Raw genomic sequence first — 21,685 nt, forward strand, 5'->3', positions numbered from 1 at the left:
CACGGGTTTGCTTCTGGTGAAGACACAGATTTGCTTCCTCGAGAGGAGCTTCTTCGAAAGGAAAAAACACATTTTTTTTCTTCCATGAGAGGCACCGATTTGCTTCTCGTGGAGGCACACTTTTTTTCTTTAGGTTTCTTGAGTACAAAGTTCGTCCAAACTTATTAACATGAATCTAGTTTTGATGATCTCGACGCGGGAAATCCAAGGGTGAAAGTAGTTCACTATTTAGACACGCAATTTAAGGGATAAAATATTTTGAATAAACGAATCTACGGAAAAAAAATCATGGTTGCGACAAGTGGCGCACATGCAGTGCGCTACTTGTTGCAACCTCACAAGATGGGAGTGACATTTGCAAATGGTCTCTTAATTAATGATATAGAAGACTAGGATTAGGCCGTGCAACACAATTGCATTGACCGATGCACCAGGCACGTATATATAATATACAGAGAGGGGCCACAACCTCAACTATACAGATGAACTAGGAGGTGGGACCAAGACACAATATACACATACACAATATATTCAACACCCCCTCCCCCCGCAGTCAAAGCGGCGCCGGAGACGCAGAGACTGGAACGAAACTCCTCGAAGGTGGAAGTAGGCAGTCCCTTAGTCATCACATCGGCGAACTGTTGTGCGGTCGGAACATAGAGGACCCGAATGCGTCCAAGATCCACCTACACACGCACAAAGTGAATGTCCAAATCAATGTGCTTAGTCCAGCGATGATGAATGAGGTTGGCGGAAAGGTACACCACAGAGACGTTGTCATAGTAGACAACCATAGCCTGGGAGACATCATGATGCAACTCCTGAAGTAGCTGTCATAGCCAGATGCACTCGGCGCCGGCGTTAGCCACTGCTTGGTACTCGGCCTCCGCGCTAGAGTGCGAAACAGTGGGTGAAGGGAGCCGTTGCATCCGCGTACATGTAAAGAGAGACGACGCGGCAAAAGACATTGCAACGTTGGCGGCTGGGGGAGGGGGCGCGGTGGCGGCCAGGTAGGAGCGGCGGCGGCGCAGTGGGGATGGGAGGCGGCTGGATGCAGCGGTAGCGGCCCAATGCTACGGCGGCGGCTGGAGGGTACGGGGTTGCAGGAGGGAGTAGAGTGGCGAGGGGATGAGCGGCGACGACACGGAGTAGCCACGGCGGCGGTTGGGTGCGGCGACGGTGACGAGGGCAGCGGAAGGCAGGGGACGGGTGGTGGAGACGCGGTGCGGAAGCGGGAGAGGAGGAAGCGGCGGCGATCGGCGGCGGCGGCTAAATAGGAGCCGCCGCCAGTGGCGGGTGGCGGCGGCGTCAGATGGGGAGAGCGGCGGCAACCGGCGGCGGCTGCACGATGGAGGCGTGGCGGCGGCTAGGCTAGGCTAAGGTTAGGACTGACTTGCGATAGATACCATGTAGAATACTAGGATTAGGCCGTGCAACACAATTGCATTGATCGATGCACCAGACACGTATATATAATGTACAGAGGGGGCCACAACTTCAACTATACATGTTGAGTATATTGATTATTAAGAAAGACAAGATAGATTAGGATTTGTTCCTGACTTTCCTTGTACTCCAAGTATATCATGTACTCCTATATATATGCTCATGAGGCTCAAGCAATACAACAACTATTCCACCAAATCCATCTCTCCCTTCTAACATGGCATCAGCCTAACCGATCCAACCCTAGCCACTGCCCGCCACTTACACCCCGCGTGCTGCCCCTAAGGCGGTCTGCCTCCATGACCGTTGCCGGGGGCCGCGCCGCCCGTACTAGGGTTCGTCCGCTGGTCATGTTGACCGGCTGCCCTAGAGAGTCTTTTTCCCGAGCCCTTGCTCCGGTTTTTCTTTCACTCACCGGTCGTTTTGATTGGCGTCTACTTTTTGGTTTACCGATCTAAGATCGAATTGCGTCGTCCATCACCGTTCATCGTCTATAGCGCGCCTCTACTCCGACCTGATAGCGACTACATCGGTCTGTTCTCCCATGGCTTATCGCGGCATGCGGCCTCCTTTGACTGCATCACCACGACCGAAGCTTAGGAGTGGATCAGGTGCGGTCACTGTTCTTCCACGGGCGTGTCCATCTATGCAGCATGGTACTGTGCGTGGGTTGCTTGGGCGCCCGAGTTGACCCATCGGTCCACGTCTCAACCAGGGCACTTGAGCATCACGTGCATGTCTTGATCACACGTCAATGCATCCCGTGTGAGTTCATACTAGCACGCATGCATGATGTCCGGCTCAGCTCTCGTGCATAGCTCGTGTCCCGCTCCTGCCACGTCTGGTCTGATCTTCTCGATCTCACCCGCCGCGCCTTCAGTCTGATCAACCATTTGCGTGGGCCTCTGCAGATCCTATGAAGATTGTTCCGAGTACAGCGTGCCCCTCCACTGATCGAGCATCGGACTGCCGCTGCGTCGCCCCGTCGAGCCGCAGTGCCGCCACCCCGTGGTTCTTCTCCCGGCTGCACCAACCCACGTCACTGCCGCATCGCCTCTTCAAGCCGTAGTGCCGCGGCCCACTATCCACCGCCGCCCCGAGGCCGTTAGCTCCAGGTCATCCCTGTGGCTGCACCGACCCTCACTCCGCCGCTGCGTCGCCCCGTCAGGCCATAGCGAGCGAGGCACGCGGTCCACGTCGCCATCCCGAGACTGTTCCCGCGGTTGCATCGACCCGGGTTCCTCCGGTGCGTGATGACCCACAAGTATAGGGGTCAATCGTAGTCCTTTCAATAAGTAAGAGTGTCGAACCCAACAAGGAGCAGAAGGAAATGACAAGCGGTTTTCAGCAAGGTAATGTCTGCAAGCACTGAAAACGGCCTCTTATGATAAACAAAGTGTTCTTTAGGGCACATGGGAATTTCGTCTAGTCATTTTCATCATGTTGGTTTGGTTTGTGTTTGCTACTTTGATAATTTGATATGTGGGTGGACCGGTGCTTAGGTGATGTTCTTACTTGAACAAACCTCCTACTTATGATTAACCCCCTCGCAAACATCCGCAACTACGAGAAATGTATTAAAAATAAATTCTAACCATAGCATTAAACTTTTGGATCCAAATAATTCTCTTACGGAATAACACATAAACTAGGGTTTAAGCTTCTATCACTCTCTTAACCCATCATCTAATAACTACTCCACAATGCATTCCCTTAGGCCCAAATATGGTGAAGTGTCATGTAGTCGACGTTCACATGACACCACTAAGGGAATCACAACATACATACCATCAAAATATCGAACACATATAAAATTCACATGATTACTTGCAACAAGATTTCTCCTGTGACCTCAAGAACAAAAGTAACTACTCACAAATGATAATCATGCTCAAGATCACAGGGGTATTAAATAGTGTAATGAATCTGAGCATATAATCTTCCACCAAATAAACCATATAGTAATCAACTACAAGATGTAATTAACACTACTAGTCACCCACAAGCAACAATCTATAGTTCTGGTACAAAGGTTGAACACAAGAGATGAACTAGGGTTTGAGAGGATATGGTGCTATTGAAGATGTTGATGGAGATTGCCCTCCCCGAGATGGGAGAGTTGTTGGTGATGATGATGATGACGATGATTTCCTCCTCCGGGAGGGAAGTTCCCCCGGCGGAATCGCTTCGTCAGAGGGCAAAGTGCTCCTGCTCAAGTTCCGCCTCGAGACGGCGGCGCTTCGTCCCAAAAGTCCTCCCCTTATTTTTTCTAGGTCAAAATGACTTATATACCAGAAGAGGGGCACCGGAGGTGGGCTGGGCTAAGCACAACCCACCAGGGCGCGCCTGGGGGCCCTGGCGCACCCTGGTGTCTTGTGCTCACCAGGTGGCCCCCTTTGGTAGTTATTTGCTCCACTATTTCTTTTTTATTTCATAAAAATTCCTCGTGAAGTTTCAGCTCATTTGGAGTTGTGCAGAATAGGTAGTCTAATGTAGCTTTTTCAGGTCCAGATTTCCAGCTACCGGAATTCTCCCTCTTTGTGTGAACCTTGCATATTATGAGAGAAAATGCATTAGAATTACTCGAAAAAGCATTATTGTGCATAAAAACATCATAAATAACAGTAGGTAAACATGATGAAAAATGGACGTATCAACCCCCCAAGCATAGAGCTCGCTTGTCCTCAAGCGAAAACCAAAATCGAAAAACATGTCCACATGCTTAGAGAGAGAGGTGTCGATAAAAACAAAATATGGACATAGAAGCATCATGTAACTTATTATAACAGCAACAAACTTTAACATAAAACTCTTATCATAGAACTTTTATCGTAGACTTCTCATGAACAAGTAACAATTCATCACAACATCGAAGTATAAAGCATAAACTCTATTGAAAACCAACAAACTATGTTCTCAGTCAACTTTGCAACTACAATTCATCATCTTTTCAGGAAGGGTCACATATCGGAGCCTTTTTGGCAAGTCCACATACTCAACCATCATATAGTCTTCTTTGATTGCTAACACTCACCGCATACACATGAGCAAAATGTTTCAACCAGACACATACAAAGATAGGGGCTTATAGTTTTGCCTCACAACATACTCACCTCGAGGGTGATGTCAACAATAATAACTCATGCTACCCATATCCAACTGGATATATGTGCCTAGATCTTTCCTCACCACATGATGCTTGCCAAAAGAGAAAAATAAAAAAGGAATAGAGAGAAAAACTTTGACTCTTGCATGAAAGTAAATAGATAAAAGTAAAATATAGGCCCTTCGCAGAGGGAAGCAGACGTTGCCATGCGCTTTTTGGTTGTATGCTCAATCCCTTAATGCAAAAGAACGTCACATCATATTGGCCCTTGTGATAGCAACCTTTATTATGCAGTCTGTCGCTTTTATTCTTTGCCATCACACGTTCGTACAACGCTCAATTTTCTCTGACACCAAATGATCTAACACTTTTAGAAGCCATTTGTATTGCCTTACTGCACCGTTGACAACTTACTTGAAGGATCTTACTCAATCCTTAGGTAGGTAAGGTGGACTCTTGAAAAAAGATTTGGGTTTAAGGGTTTTTGGATGCACAAGTAGTATCTCTACTTGGTGCGGAATTTTTGGCTAGCAAAGATAGGGGGCAAGCACCACATGCTAAAGGATCTATGACAATATAACTTCTATGTGAATATGAACAAACATAAATCATTACATTATCTTTCTTGTCCAACATCAACAATTTTGGCAAATAATAATTTGATGGGGCTCACAATCACAAAAGATTTCCAAGATAGTGTATTTGCATGTGAATCTTCTCTTCCCTTATTAACTCTTTCATGAGTTGCATCATTGACCAATGTTATGTTTGTCAATCTCCAATAAAATTTACTACTTATACTTTTCCTTATGTGGTGTCATTACTAACCATAAGATTAGCATATGATCCTTTTCATTTATTTCCTTTCTTTTTATCGAAACATGAAAGTAAAGAAAGCAAAACTCAAACTAAACTTTATTATATATCTCGCACACGATTACAAGGATAGATCACTAAGCAAACTTTCAAAAGAAAGGATCAAACTAAACTTTTATTCATCTAAAGCAGAAGATAACTATGGATCGAACTAAGATAAGCAAAGGCAAAAGATAGTGGAGGTGATATGATACCGGGGCACCTCCCCCAAGCTTGGCACAATCTAAGGGGAGTGCCCATACCCGATACTCAATTTTCTATGGTTGATGAAGAAGGAGGTGGTGGTGATGAAGTGGTAGCGATCTTGTCCTTCATGATCACGAGATTCTCCAATCTACGGATAACGCTCTGGAGGGCGATGATGTGCTCTTGCAACAAAATATTTCACAGGTAAGGTATTTATTTTGCACACGAACCGTTTCGATGATCCGAAAGGCTTCAATCTTTGTGGGGGTGAGATGATCATTGTAGGGTTTAAGGATATCTTCTTCTTTTTCCTCGACAGGCAAGGTCGGCTCAACCACCGGTGCTTGATCTCCGGTAGACTCCTTGCTCTTGTCCCCTCTGATGGCTTCTACGGGCTCTTCCCTCTTCAGCTCGATCTTCATCAATCAAGCATCCTCTTCCACGTTGTTGGAGGAGGAACAAGACATGATGCCTGGCTTAACAGATCTGACTGAAAACAGCAAGAAAAAGAAAACAAAAGATTTCTCCGTGATACGGTGGTCTATGGGTTCGGGGGGTATATAAAGATTTTTTATCTTGGGAAACAAGCAAGCGGAAGAAAAACGGAATCCGGAAGGTACCCGAGGTGGGCACAACCCACCTGGGCGTGCCTGCGCCCAGGTGGGTTGTGCCCACCAGGTGTGCCTTCCTGGTTGTTTCTTATTTTCCTAATTTTTGTTATATTCCAAAATGGCCAGAAAATATTTTGTAGATTTTTGAGAGTCTGTTTACTTACCGTATCACGTACCTCCTCTTTTTCACGATTCTGGAGTGTTCCAGATGGTTTCTTTTATGTGTTCTTCCGGTGTCATAGTTTGGATAATATTGCTTTCAACGTTAATGGGAGTACTTGAGATATAATGTTTTATTCGTTGCCCGTTAACAACATTAGGGTTAGTACCTTCGGCATTATTTATTTTGATAGCTCCAGATTGATAAACCTCCTCGATAACATAGGGTCCTTCCCATTTGGAGAGGAGTTTTCTTGCAAAGAATCTGAAACGAGAGTTGTACAAAACAACATATTCTCCAACTTTGAATTCACGCCTTCGGATTCTTTTATCATGCCATCCTTTAACTTTTTCTTTAAATAACTTTGCATTTTCATAAGCTTGGGTTCTCCATTCATCTTATGAGCTAATATCAAATAAGCTCTTTTCACCAGCAAGCTTGAAATCACAGTTGAGTTCTTTAATTGCCCAATATGCTTTATGTTCTAACCAAGAGGCAAATGACAAGTTTTTCCATAAACCATTTTATAGGAAGACATAACCATAGGATTTTTATAAGCTGTTCTATAAGCCCAAAGTGCATCATGTAATTTGTTAGACCAATTCTTTCGAGACCTATTGACAGTATTTTGTAAAAAAAATCTCTATTGCTAAGTTCAACCTGACCACTAGACTGAGGATGATAGGGTGATGCAATTCTATTAACATCATCATTCGCAAGCATTTTACGGAAAGCGCCATGAATAAAGTGTGAATCACCATCATTCATTAAATATCTAGGGACTCCAAACCTTGGGAAAATAACTTCCTTAAGCATTTTAATAGAGGTTTTGTGATCAACACTACTAGTTAGAATAGCTTCTACCCACTTAGTAACATAATCAACATCAACCAAAATATGAGTATACCCATTAGAGGAAGGAAAAGGTCCCATGAAATCCCCAAACATCAAATGGTTCAACATCAAGTGAATAATTCATTGGCACTTCTTGACGCTTACCGATATTACCTATTCTTTGACAATCATCACAAGAGAAAAAAAACTTACGGGCATCCTTGAAGAGAGTAGGCCAATAAAACCCAGATTCCAATACCTTCTGAGCAGTTCTATCTCCCGCATGATGTCCTCCACAGGCTTCGGAGTGACATTTCCGTAGGATTTGTCCCTGTTCATGCTCAGGTACACAACATCTAATAATACAACCTACTCCTTCTTTATAAATATGTGGGCCATCCCAAAAGTAATGTATTAAATCATAGAAGAATTTTTCCTTTTGTTGGTATGTAAAGCTAGGGGGTGTATTTAGCAACAATATAATTAGCATAGTCAGCATACCAAGGTGTACTATTACAAACATTTATTGCAGCTAACTGCTCATCAGAAAAACTACCATTGATAGGTTGTGGGTCATCAAGAACATTTTCAAGCCTAGACAAGTTATCAGCTATGAGGTTCTCCGCTCCTTTCCTATTAGTGATATGTAAATCCAATTCTTGTAGCAAGAGAACCATCGAATAAGCCTGGGTTTGGCATCTTTCTTTCCCATAAGATATTTTATAGTAGCATGATCGGTGTGAACAATTACTTTTGAATCTACAATATAGGATCTAAATTTTTCACAAGCAAACACAACTGCTAAAAATTATTTTTCAGTAGTAGCATAATTTCTTTGTGCATAGTCTAGAGTTTTAATAGCATAATAAATAACATTTAGTTTCTTATCAACTCTTTATCCTAGAATAGCACCAACAGCATAATCACTAGCATCACACATAATTTCAAAAGGCAAGTTCCAATCAAGCGGTTGAACAATAGGTGCAGAAATTAAGGCTTTCTTGAGTGTTTCAAAGGCTTCTAGACAATCATCATAAAAAACAAAAGGAATATCCTTTGGCGACAGATTTGTAAGAGGCCTAGAAATTTTAGATAAGTCTTTGATAAATCTCCTATAGAAACCAGCGTGACCTAGGAAACTATGAATACCTTTGATATCTTTAGGACATGGCATTTTCTCAATTGCATCAACCTTAGCTTTGTCCACCTCAATACCTCTTTCAGAAATTTTATGGCCCAAAACAATACCTACATTAACCATAAAGTGGCACTTCTCCCAATTCAAGACAAGATTCGTTTTGCTCACATCTCTACAAAACTCGATCCAGATTGTTCAAACAATCATCAAAAGACTTCCCATAAATGGAAAAGTCATCCACGGAAACCTCAACAATCTTTTCACAAAAGTCAGAGAATATAGCAGTCATACATCTTTGAGAGGTAGTAGGTGCATTGCATAAACCAAAAGTCATACGTCTATAAGCATAAGTTCCAAAAGGACAAGTAAAAATGGTCTTTTCTTGATCAGGTTGAGAAACAGGTATTTGTGAAAAACCAGAATATCCATCAAGGAAGAAAAAATGTGTGTGCTTAGATAATCTTTCTAGCATTTGATCAATAAAAGGCAGAGGGTAATGATGTTTTCTAGTTGCTTTGTTTAATTTTCTAAAATCAATTACCATCCTATAGTCTGTAACAATTCTTTGTGGGATAAGTTCAATTTTATCATTAGGAACAATAGTAATACCTCCTTTCTTAGGGACACAATGGACAGGACTTACCCATCTACTGTCAGCTATAGGATAGATTTTACCTGCTTCTAGAAGTTTTAATATTTCCATCCTTACCACTTCTTTCATCTTTGGATTCAACCGACGTTGGTGGTCAACAGCGGGTTTAGCATCAAGTTCCATATTAATCTTGTGCTGACATAAAGTGGGGCTAATGCCCTTAAGATCATCAAGAGTATATCCAATAGCAGCTCGGTGCTTCCTTAGAACTTTTAATAATCTTGCTTCTTCATGTTCTGAAAGGTTATCACTAATAATAATATGTATATCTTCTTCTCATCAAGATAAGCATATTTCGAAGTGTCTGGCAATTGTTTTAATTCAAACACAGGATCACCATTAGGTGGAGGAGGACCTCCTAGAGTTTCAATAGGCAAATTGTGTTTAAGCAGAGGTTGTTGTTCAAACAAGATTCTATCTATTTCATTTCTTTGGTGCATATGCATATCATTTTCATGGTCTAGCAGATATTGTTATAAAGAATCAGTAGGAGGCACGGCAATAGAAGCAAGACCAATAATTTCATCCTTACTAGGCAATTATTTCTTACGATGCTTTCTACTAAACGTGGGAAAATTAAACTCATGAGACTCATCGCCAAAACTAACACCGATAGTTTGTTTCTCACAATCTATTTTAGCATTAGCGGTGTTTAAGAAAGGTCTACCAAAGATAATGGGACAAAAGTCATCCTGTGGGGAACCAAAAACAAGAAGATCGGTAGGGTATTTTATTTTCCCACATAAGACTTCAACATCTCTAACAATCCCAAGTGGTGTGATGGTGTCTCTATTAGCAAGTTTAATAGTAACATCTATGTCTTCTATCTCAAGGGGTGTTATGTCATTCATAATTTCTTGATATAAAGTAAAAGGAATAGCACTCATGCTAGCACCTATGTCACATAAACCATGATAGCAGTGATCTCCTATTTTAACTGAGACAACGGGCATGCCAACAACGGGTCTAAGTTTATCTTTCCCATAGGGTTTGGCAATTCTAGCAGCTTCACCAACGAAGTAAATAACATGCCCATCAGCATTATCGACCATGAGATCTTTAACCATAGCAACACTAGGTTATACCTTGATTTGTTCAGATTGTTTAGGTGTTCTAATATAACTTTTATTGACCACAGTTGAAACCTTAGCATGTTCCTTTATCCTAACTGGGAAAGGTGGTTTCTCTATGTGAGCAGTAGGAACAACTGGATCAACATTGTAAATGATAGTCTCTTCTTTAGCAACTATTCACCTTTAATTTCTTCTTTAATAGGTGAGTGATATTTCAACCACTTCTCCTTAGGGAGATCAACATGAGTAGCAAAAGATTCACAAAAGGAAACTACTATCTTAGAATCAAGTCAATATTTAGTGCTAAACTTTTGAAAAGCATCGACATTCATAAAAGTTTTAACACAATCGAACTCAAGCTAATACCTGACTCTTTACCTTCGTTGAGTTCCCAATCTTCAGAGTTCCATTTAGTTCTTTCTAAAAGATCCCACCAAAATTCAATAGTCTTCTTCATAAAGGAACCAGTATAAGAAGTATCGAGCATGGATCGATCATTATGAGAAAGCCGAGCATAAAAGTTCTGAATAGTAATTTCTCTTGAGAGCTCATGATTGGGGCATGAATATAACATTGACTTAAGACTCCACCAAGCTAGAGCTATACTTTTGCCTTCACGAGGCCAAAAATTATATACATAATTCCGATCACGATGAACTAGATGCATAGGATATTTTTTTTTTGATTGAATTCCAATTCCAAGATCCAATATCATCACATAGCCTATACCATGCCAATGCTTTTCCCTTCAAAGATAAAGGGAAAACCTTCTTCTTAGCTTCATATAGCGGCCAGACCTCAAATAGTCTAGTCTTTGTGCATCAGTGTCATCCCTGGATCGGTATTGCTGACACGCATAGTACTTGAGGATTTATAACAAAGTTTCAATCACACACTTATTACATCTAATGTCCCAAAAGAGAACTTATTACAATAAATATGGCTTAAGGCCATCTAATAAGATAACAGCGGAAGGCTTGTAAGATAAAGTGAGTCCATCAACTCCAACGGCATAGCTGAGTGAACGACAACGACTTATGGCACCTTACTCGTTGTCTGAAAAGTCTGCAACATGAAATGTTGCAGCCCGAAACGGGTCAGCACATGGAATATGCTGGCAAAGTAACACATAGAGTAATGAACGAAATGAATGCTATCACTACATGCATATATGGCTGGTGAAAAGCTCTATGGTTACAGTTTTGCATAAGGCCAATTTTTCCGTACAACAAAGGAATAAATTTTATTTAACTATCATGGTGGTAGTTAAACATTGAGAAGGTTCCTCCAACTCAATCCCAATTAAGCATCATCATTAACCCAACAAATTAATTTAGAGTGATGAGATCAACATGATAATCCAAGAACCATATACTCAAGATGTCCATAACCGGGGACACGGCTAACCATGATTATTTTATACACTCTGCAGAGGTTTGCGCACTTTTCCCCACAAGACTCGAACACATCCATGGTCAAAGATTCGAGACGTAGTTTTTCTGAGGCATTAACTCTCTACTCTGGGTAGACAGTACCACCTACATCTCACTACATCTGCTAGTCTACCTCTTCAAGAGTTCACGCAACTTACTCAACTATGCCAGAGCCCATAATGGCTTGTGGCTGCACACGGAAGTTTCTAGTATGAATAATTTTATGATCCCTTTGAGCCTGGGTGGCGAACCGTAGGATGATTACACGGGTACTCCGGGATATCCTAGGACAACACTGGATTCTCCAGGTGCCCTGACAACCACTGGTACTCCAGGGTGTCTCAACCAGTCCACCTAGATGTGTATTTAAGTAGCCACCTTAAGTTAACCATTAATTAACAATACTCACATCTGTCATGGATACACTCACCCAAACCACGTCTACGAGCATAGCATAGCAATATAAGCATAACGTAGAAAGTAACTCCCAAGGTTTGATAAATAAAAGGGCAATAGTTTCTACCTCGTCATCTACTTCCCAAAACCTACATGTTATTCAGATCCTAACCATGCAATGTTTGAGGGTTGATCTAATGCATAAAAACTTGGTAGTAAAGAGGTATGATCAAAGTGTTACTTGCCTTGCAGACGATCCGCAAAACCTAGAGACTCGTAGTAGCACGCTTCGCACTCCGGGTACTCTATCGCAAACAAACAATAACATACATAAGCACTCAACTAGAAGCACGGGTAAAACTCAAATAAGAGATCCAACCAGAAAGTTCAACTGAAGAACTCCGGTTTGCAAAAAGAATCAAATCAAACAGAGCAATGAAACTCAAACTACGAAAGAAACAAGATTCGTTTACTAATCTGGACTAAAGTCAAATTTTACAGTACCAAAATCTTGTTCAAGTTGGTTAAACAGAAAGAGGGCTTCGAGACGAAGATCTAGGCGCTTGAATCGTCTGAATCGTTAAACTAGCGAAAAGATAAACTAAAACGAAGATCAAGGCAGAAATCGCGATCGAAAATAATGATGCGAAAACCTTGGAAAAAGAAAAACGCTACGAACAGGTTAACGAATGAGCGTTTGCTGTTTGCGGCTAACGGACGAACAACGTTCGTTAAACCGAACGTACGGACGAACGTCCGCTATTTGACTAAACCGAAAAAACCGAACCGAAACAAAAAAAGGGAACTAGGGTTTCAAAAAAACTGATGGGTTTTCCGAGAAAAATCGTATGGCGGCGGCTACCTCGTCGACGGTGGGGTCGGTGGCGGCGGTGGCACTCTGGCGGCGGGCGGAGCGAGGCGGCGGCGCGGCGGCGGGGCTAGGGTTTCGGTGGGGCTGGCGGGTCGGGTGGGCTGGCGGGGCTGGCGGGGCGGTTTATAAAGGCCGACCGGGTCGGAGTCCAGGTCGGACACGGCCCCCGGTTAGGTCGTTTTTTTTAATAAATCCTGATGCAGAAAAACTAACGAAAGAAATACTAAAGGGAGTCCAAAAATCCTGAAATAAATTTTCACGGTCCTCTAATAATATTGTGGACAAAGTGAACATTTATTTGGGCCTCTAATGCAATTTTAAAAACGTATTTTTTCCCTAATTCAAATAAAGTAGCAATAAAATCTCTTATTTCATTTTTAATATTTTTCCTCCAATATTTCTTTATTTTGGAGAAGTCATTTTATCCCCTCTCTTTTATTTTCATATTAGAAATATTCGAAGAGAAAATAATTAAAACCAAATGATCCTTTTTTCAAAATTTGAGAAACTCAAATATGAAAATAACGAAATCCCCAACTCTCTCCGTGGGTCCGTGAGTTGCTTAGAATTTCTAGGATAAACAAAAATGCAATAAAAATATGATATGCAATGATGACCTAATGTATAACATTCCAAATTGAAAATTTGGGATGTTACACTTCATCTCCGAGTAAACCAGCAAGCTTGAATAATCCACATATATCAAGTGCATATCAGGATGTTCGGTTCCATCTCCTTCATAAGGATTATCTAGCAGTTGTTCTATCTTATCCGAAGGAATTTCATATTCAATATTTTCAGTAGGTGCAGTAGGTTGAGGGGTAACTAATTGCGGTTCCGGTCGAGGTGAAGATACCCCGAACAAACCCCTCAAAGGATTGTTCTCCATAGTAACAAGTGACAATAAATTTCAGAACGTAGTAAGAATTTTTCCTTACCGATTTCCACTTACCAAGAGCACTTCACTCCCCGGCAATGGCACCACAAAAGAGCCTTGATGACCCACAAATATAGGGGACCAATCGTAGTCCTTTCGATAAGTAAGAGTATCGAACCCAACGAGGAGCAGAAGAAAATGACAAGCGGTTTTCAGCAAGGTAATGTCTGCAAGCACTGAAATTATAAGTAACTAGTAGTTTGATAACAATATAATTGGTAACGAACAAGTAACGATAACGGTAAAAAAAGTGCAGCAAGGTAGCCCAATACTTTTGAGGCAAATAACAAGCCAAAATGGTCTCTTATGATAAGCAAAGTGTTCTTGAGGGCACACGGGAATTTCATCTAGTCACTTTCATCATGTTGGTTTGATTTGTGTTCGCTACTTTGATAATTTGATATGTGGGTGGACCGGTGCTTAGGTGTTGTTCTTACTTGAACAAACCTCCTACTTATGATTAACCCCCTCGCAAGCATCTGCAACTACGAGAAAAGTATTAAGAATACATTCTAACCATAGCATTAAACTTTTGGATCCAAATCATTCCCTTACGGAATAGCGCATAAACTAGGTTTAAGCTTCTGCCACTCTCACAACCCATCATCTAATAACTACTCCACAATGCATTCTCTTAGGCTCAAATATGGTGAAGTGTCATGTAGTCGACGTTCACATGACACCACTAAGGGAATCACAACATACATATCATCAAAAAATCAAACACATATAATTCACATGATTACTTGCAACAAGATTTCTCCCATGACCTCAAGAACAAAAGTAACTACTCACAAATGATAATAATGCTCAAGATCAGAGGGGTATTAAATAGCGTGATGGATCTGAACATATAATCTTCCACCAAATAAACCATATAGTAATCAACTACAAGATGTAATCAACACTACTAGTCACCCACAAGCACCAGTCTATAGTTCCGGTACAAAGATTGAACACAAGTGATGAACTAGGGTTTGAGAGGAGATAGTGTTGTTGAAGATGCTGATGGAGATTGCCCTCCCCAAGATGGGAGAGTTGTTGGTGATGATGATGACGAAGATTTCCCCGTCCGGGAGGGAAGTTCCCCTGGCGGAATTGCTCCACCGGAGGGCAAAAGTGCTCCTGCCCAAGTTCCGCCTCGAGACGGCGACGCTTCATCCCGAAAGTCCTTCCCTTATTTTTTCTAGGTCAAAATGACTTATATCCCAGAAGAGGGGCACCGAGGTGGGCTGGGCTGAGCACAACCCAACAGGGCGTGCCTGGGGGCTCTGGCGCACCCTGGTGTCGTGTGCTCACCAGGTGTCCCCCTCCGGTGGTTATTTGCTTTATTATTTCTTATTTATTCCACAAAAATTCCTCGTGAAGTTTCATCCCATTTGGAGTTGTGCAGAATAGGTAACCTGACGTAGCTTTTTTAGGTCCAGATTTCCAGCTGCCGAAATTCTCCCTCCTTGTGTGAACCTTACATATTATGAGAGAAAAGGCATTAGAATTACTCCAAAAAGCATTATTATGCATAAAAACATCATAAATGATAGTAGGTAAACATGATGCAAAATGTACGTATCAGTGCGCCACCGTTTCGGGTCGTAGCTGCGCGGCCCATGGTCCCCGTAGCCACCTTGAGGTCTTCCCGCTGTCGCCCCAACCTGCCCGCCGCCGCTGCCTCGCTCCTTTAGGTCGTAGCGCCGCGACCCGCGGTCCACTCCGCCGTCACCGTGCGTCGACCTCCCATGGTATGCGCCGCGCCGTCTCCCTTGGCGCAGGAACGCAACCGTCCACGCAGGTCTTCATCACGATGTCGGGTTCCTCGCCTACTTTGAGCATCGCCACCACGCTCCTAACCTAGCCGCAGCCACTACCCTCATAGCCGTCGCTGCCCGTCCACCTCCTTCGTCTTTGTCTAGCACCAGCCCGTCGCCAGCGTCGCCGTCATCTACCCCGACCACTTCATCTACTCCGACAACCGTAGGCGACATCGGCCCAACGCCAATTGGCTCCAACCGCCGTCGAGTCCTTCTCTGCTGGCCTCTCCGACTTCTCCGACATGGCGTACATCTCGTGTAGGTCCCAGTCGACGCATGCCCGATGCTGGCAACACCGATGCGTGCCTTCGTCCACGGCGTGTCCCCGGGTCTGGCAAGCCTGGTGCGGTGCTTCGTCAACTTCGTATTCGTCTGTCTATGCATACCCGGTGCTGGCAGCACCGATGCGTGTCTTATGTGTCCCGGGGCTTGGCAAACCCGGCGCGACGCGTCGTCAAGAACGTCTTCTTCCCGGCACACCACTACATCGACCACAATGTTCTTCGCACGGCTACCTTGACCACGGCTCCACCACCTATGCTCTCGGCTACCTCGACAAACGGCACAAAGGGCTACCGCCTTGCTTGAGCAACCTGTTCGGTTTCCACTCCAGCCACGACTTCCGCGATGCATTGACCGTTACGACTGTGGTGGGGGGAGGGTGTCCGTCGGCTTGCCTTCAGATTCTTCTCCAGTATCACCGTCTGCGTCGCTACCGTTGTGACTGCGGGGGGATGTTGAGTATATTGATTAATAAGAAAGACAAGATAGATTAGGATTTGTTTCTGACTTGTCTTGTACTCCAAGTAGATCACGTACTTCTATATATATATATATATGCTCATGAGGCTCAAGCAATACAACAACTATTCCACCAAATTCCTCTCTCCCTTCTAACAATACAGAGAACTAGGAGATGGATCCAAGATACGATATACATATACACAATATATTCAACAAATGATTTCATAAATAAAAGGTTCCCTATGGGGGCGACCAGCAAAGCACGAGACAAAACCAAGAAACCAAGAAAGCCTTTTACTGGGTTGAGGTCCATATACGATAGCATGTATGCGAGATTTAATACGAACTTGTAATACACGAGAGCTATGGGAGGGCCTTCCTATTTAACGACCAGCACGATGCGAAGCGCTTAAACGCGAAAGCCATTTTGATTGTTGAGATTAAATGGATCTTTCCTTTGGGTCATTTTTTATTGGTATAGATGCTTATAAATTTGGTAAAAAGTGCACCAAGTTCCAAAAAAATTCATGAATTCAAAGAAAATATTAATGAATTTCATGAAATGTTTGCCATTCAAAACATACCCATGAATCACCATAAATGATTTTTTTATATTTCATGAACAAATTTAAATTTGACGAACTTCTTGGAAATTAATGAGTGTTTTGAAATTCATGAGTTTTTATGAAAATATTTACGAAATTTTTGCATTGTGATGAACAATTTTTATATTTGATGAATACATTTTAAATTTGATGATTAAAATTTCAATTTTAAGAAAAGAAACTGAATTCAATGAATATTTTTTGAAATTCATGAACATTTGCAAAAAAAATATGTGATCAACATTTTTTTACCTGATGAATTTTTTTTATAATTCGGTGAAAATTTTGAATTTGATGAACACAATTTCAATTCTGTAAATATTTGTTTTTTGAATTGGATGAACATTTTTTTGAAATTTGTGAACAATTTTGTGATTTGACGAACAAAAAATGTTAGCAATATGAAAAATAAAGCAAAAACCAAAAAATTAAAGAAAAACAACCATGAGAAAGTGAAGAAAAACGAAAATGAAAAGGAAATAAAAAACGAAAATTAATGAAAAAAATTGGAACTTTCTACAACTTTGCCATAACTAAAGAGGTATCCTGCGCCAGGCCGGCCTATTGTAAATCGTTGAGGGCTGTGACTATCCGGCCGCAGAGTAGCTCGTTGCCGCTCATATCGCTTTATGTTCACTCTGCTTCGTTTTTCTTTGTATTTTCCTTGTTCGTTTTGTTTGGTTTTCCATGGGTTTTCTTTTGGTTTTTAATTCTTTTGTCTTTTTCCCCTGCTTTTATTATGTTTTCCTTCTTTCTTCATTACACTCTGGTTTTATTTATTTCTTTTTTGGGTTTCTTTGTTTTTGGTTTTATTTTTTGTTTTTGTTTTGTTCACGGTTTTGTTTTTGTAACATATGACTATTTTTTCAGTATTTTTTGCATACACATGAAACATTTTTAGATATCATTGTACATTTTGCAAAAATGTGGTGTACATTTTTTTTATAAAATACATGTTTTGAACACTTTCTCAAATACACAATAACATTTTTCTAATTCACATTGTACACTTTCTATTTGCAGTAAACATTATTTTAACCATGCTGACTTTTTTACATTGTATAAAAAAAATTAACTTTGAAAGAATTTTTTTGGAAACATGTGGACATTTCTTTGAAATGTCACGTACTTTTTTTAATTGAAATAAAGAAAAACCGCATGAGACCATTGGTTTACATTGTATAAACATTTTCTAAAATTGTACAAACATTTTTCAAAAACTAGGGAATAATTTGCTAAAATGTCATGTACATTTTTTGAATGGCACGAAACATTTTTTCACATCACACTAACATTTTTAAACACTGTGTACACATTTACAAAAATAGCACACATATTATTTGAAACGCTGGAACATCCTTTCATTGCCCTGAATATTTTTCTTGGAAGTTATCAACAAATTTTTAAGGTGTGCTAACAAATTTTTTACTATGTTAACACTTCTTAAAATTCATGGTTTACAATTTTTGAAGTAAATTTAGGTTTTCGAAATATATGGTTCTAAACTGAAATTGGAGTGACGTCTGCATGACGACCCACGTCCCTACTAGGTCGGTCCACCACCGGCTCCCTGTAGCATGCCGTCTGTTTTGCTAGAAGCGAGACTTAGACGCAGCCTTTGCAATAGGCAAGATATAGTCTTTGCGGTTTCTTCATGGTAAATGACAACATTGCCTCTGTTTTCGATGAAGATTGTGTCGCAGAGAAATTAAACTATTGCAGTTTCTACCTATGTTTTTGGCGTGGTTATTATATCAAACAGTCAGTACGCATGTAGTGCTTTTGGTTCGATGTTTTTTTTTTTTGGTTCGATGGTTTGATGGCTCTAGATCTAGCAGAATCATGTCTGGTGATCCTTCCACATGTCCAAAGGTGGTGTGTGAAGATTGTGATGTCAAGTTTAATATTTTTACCTTTTGGAATGGATAACTCATGTCGTTCTTCAAAATCTTTGAGGTTTTTTCTTGTTTTTGCGGGACAAAAAACTTTGATGTTGGTACAATCTATACATTCTTATCGAGAGGTTTGAAGAAATGTCTGGATGCAAAAGGTGAAGCTAGAAATGACAACTTGTATTATTTTTATCAGAGATCTATGTTGCGCATGTCTGCTTCAAATTTTCTTTCGGTATGCACATTGTTCAGTCCATATATAGTCATATTTTGTTGCTCAATAATCAAGGAAAGTGTGAAAAATATGACGAAAAATGTGAAAACTTGTTGGCGTAACATGGTCATAATTTCAGAAAGGTTCCCACCACGGCGACGTTCTTCCCAGCGGCGCCGCTGAGCTGATTGCCTCGTCTGCTTGCCGTTTGTAGGCCCTATGTTTCCTGTGTCTGGCGGTTGTCATCTCTTCTGGCGGCGCGGGCAAGTGGAACAGATTGGTGTGAGTACAAGGTTGGTGGCCCGACGACGGCGGATTTGGCGCTCTTCCCCGACAACAGTGGTGGGATGCGTCAGATCTCGATCCAAGTCGGCGTGGGGAGCATCCTCGGCTGACACGCCACATCATCAAGCACCTTCATTGCAGATCTGGTCATCGACTCACAACGCCTACAAAGCTATGGCGCTAGCTTGGATTTTGGTTTATTGGTTCTCCACCTCTTCACTTAGTGTGTGCGACGCTGGCGATTGACGGCGGTTTCAGATTAGGTTGTTTGCAGAAACTTCAATGGGCTTAATTGTAATAATCTTTTGTGCGGGTTTTTTTCTACAAAGTTTCCCGGACACTTGTCATGTCCCGGTATTTTTGGTACTTTCCGCATGAATGTATGGAAGTGTACTCCGTATTATTGTTTAATATAATATATGTGGTAAAAAAATCAAAAAGGAAAGCATGAAAAACTATGACTAAAAATATGAAATCATGTCGGGAACATCAATACCAAAATTTAACCTTTTTTCATAGTGGGATTATTCACTCGGAATGTATATGTACGCTTTCATACTTGATAGCTATCTAAACTCAAAGATAAGGTCATGAATTCATGATCTTACCATTTCAATGTTTTATTTGACTTGTCTACCCATTTTACTTGTCGCAGTAGGTTATACTCGCATGTAGTTAGCGTAGCTAAAGGATTTATCCAAAAAAGGACAACATCTTCATGGGTCATGTGCGGAGTTGGAATAAAAACATTGGTTCCTAGTGAATCTAATGAAATCGTGTCATTCTACACAACTTTTACTTTTTATTGTTGTTTACCAGAAAGATGACATTATAAGCAATAACAAATAGGATTCTGAACTGTATATGAAAAATGCAAGAATATGATACAAATACATGTGCAAAACAGAGGACTGCAGAATACATGAAATCTTTAAGTTGCGTGTTTGCTTTGCAAGAATGGAATCATAGAAATTTTACTAAGCAAAGTAAAATCAAAGTCCAACCACATGAAAAAAATATTTGAGATGTTATTACGACACAAAGACCCCTGTTGTCGTACTTCATGCGTAGGAATTCTGAAAAAGATCCAAGTGGATTTTTAAATTCGTACTTATTTTCAGAGTGAGATCAAAAGGAAAAAAAACTTCACCTTTATTGTGCTTCGTCATTGGAACGATGAACAGTGCTACTGAAGGAAATAAATTTATATTCCTATACTTTTCCTCTAAATTTTCTATGAACCGAATTAGCCCCAACGAAACCATTTTTGCTGGTATTCTAATTTGTATGTATTCGTTGACTATGTTACAAACTAGATTTACAGCCGAACCATAAATCATACTCCCTCTGTGTCAAAAAACGTCCTACATATGGAACGGACGGAGTAGATTTTTTTTCTTAAAGAAAAGGATAAGTCCTGACGAATCCTAAATCCTACTCCCTCCATAAAACGATATTGTGGGACGGAGGGAGTAGTATCTTCGTGGAAAATTACACTAGCTGACAAATCAATGTGTGTATATTAGTAAGAGACAACCCCGCAAAAAAAATGTTAGTAAGAGACAAAGAGAAGCAAAAAACGAAACTACTCAACTTTGAGTAAGAACTGGATCTGTGTACTGTGATTGACAGCGATTGCTAGTCATGTCCAAGTTGGTTTATTTGCATAAATAAAACAAGCTGACTTGTCTCAACACACTCCAACTTTTGAGCCAAAATAATCTAGGAGCAAACAGTATATACACCATCTTATTACTTCCAAGCAAATTAATGTTAACTCTAAAAATATATATTAATTTTAAGACAGAATATTCTTCTGCGTCGCAGTTAACTGTACTGAAAAACTCCAAACATTACACATGAAATTACTTCACCAACGTACCCTACAGTCGTTCCCGAAGAGATCCAAGAAAAACATGGCAAACGTACTCCAAACATAAGACGAGTCACTGAGTCAGCAATCATATGTAGTTCCAAATACTAGAGAGTCTTGGCCTCCTGGGGCTACAATCATAGCCAGGTCACCAGCAACCAATAAACCCTCTGCGTCTTTTCCGGCATCTAGCTAGCTAGGATAGCAACCCAGTGGTTAACTCCCGACGTCCATGTCGTTTTCGCAATCTCCTGCCTTTTGTTCCATCTGTGTGCGCAGGATCGGATCTCGCTTTCTCGTTAATCATGTGCTCTTATTTATCTTATCTATCCACTAGGGTCCATACAGGTGTTCGACCGGAGCCGATGCACTAATTAATACCATAGCGAGTGGAGTAGTATATGCGAATCATTGAGACGAATGGAGGAGTTTTTCCTTTTCCAATTGGAGAGATGCAGTCGCATGTGTTGGAGGTGCCATGCATGTACGCCTTGCATGCCAGGCAAGGAAACCATAGCCGTTCTAGCTCAAGCCGTTTCTACACA

Source organism: Triticum aestivum, chromosome 3B (assembly GCF_018294505.1).
Source record: "Triticum aestivum cultivar Chinese Spring chromosome 3B, IWGSC CS RefSeq v2.1, whole genome shotgun sequence".
Taxonomy (NCBI): Eukaryota; Viridiplantae; Streptophyta; class Magnoliopsida; order Poales; family Poaceae; genus Triticum; species Triticum aestivum.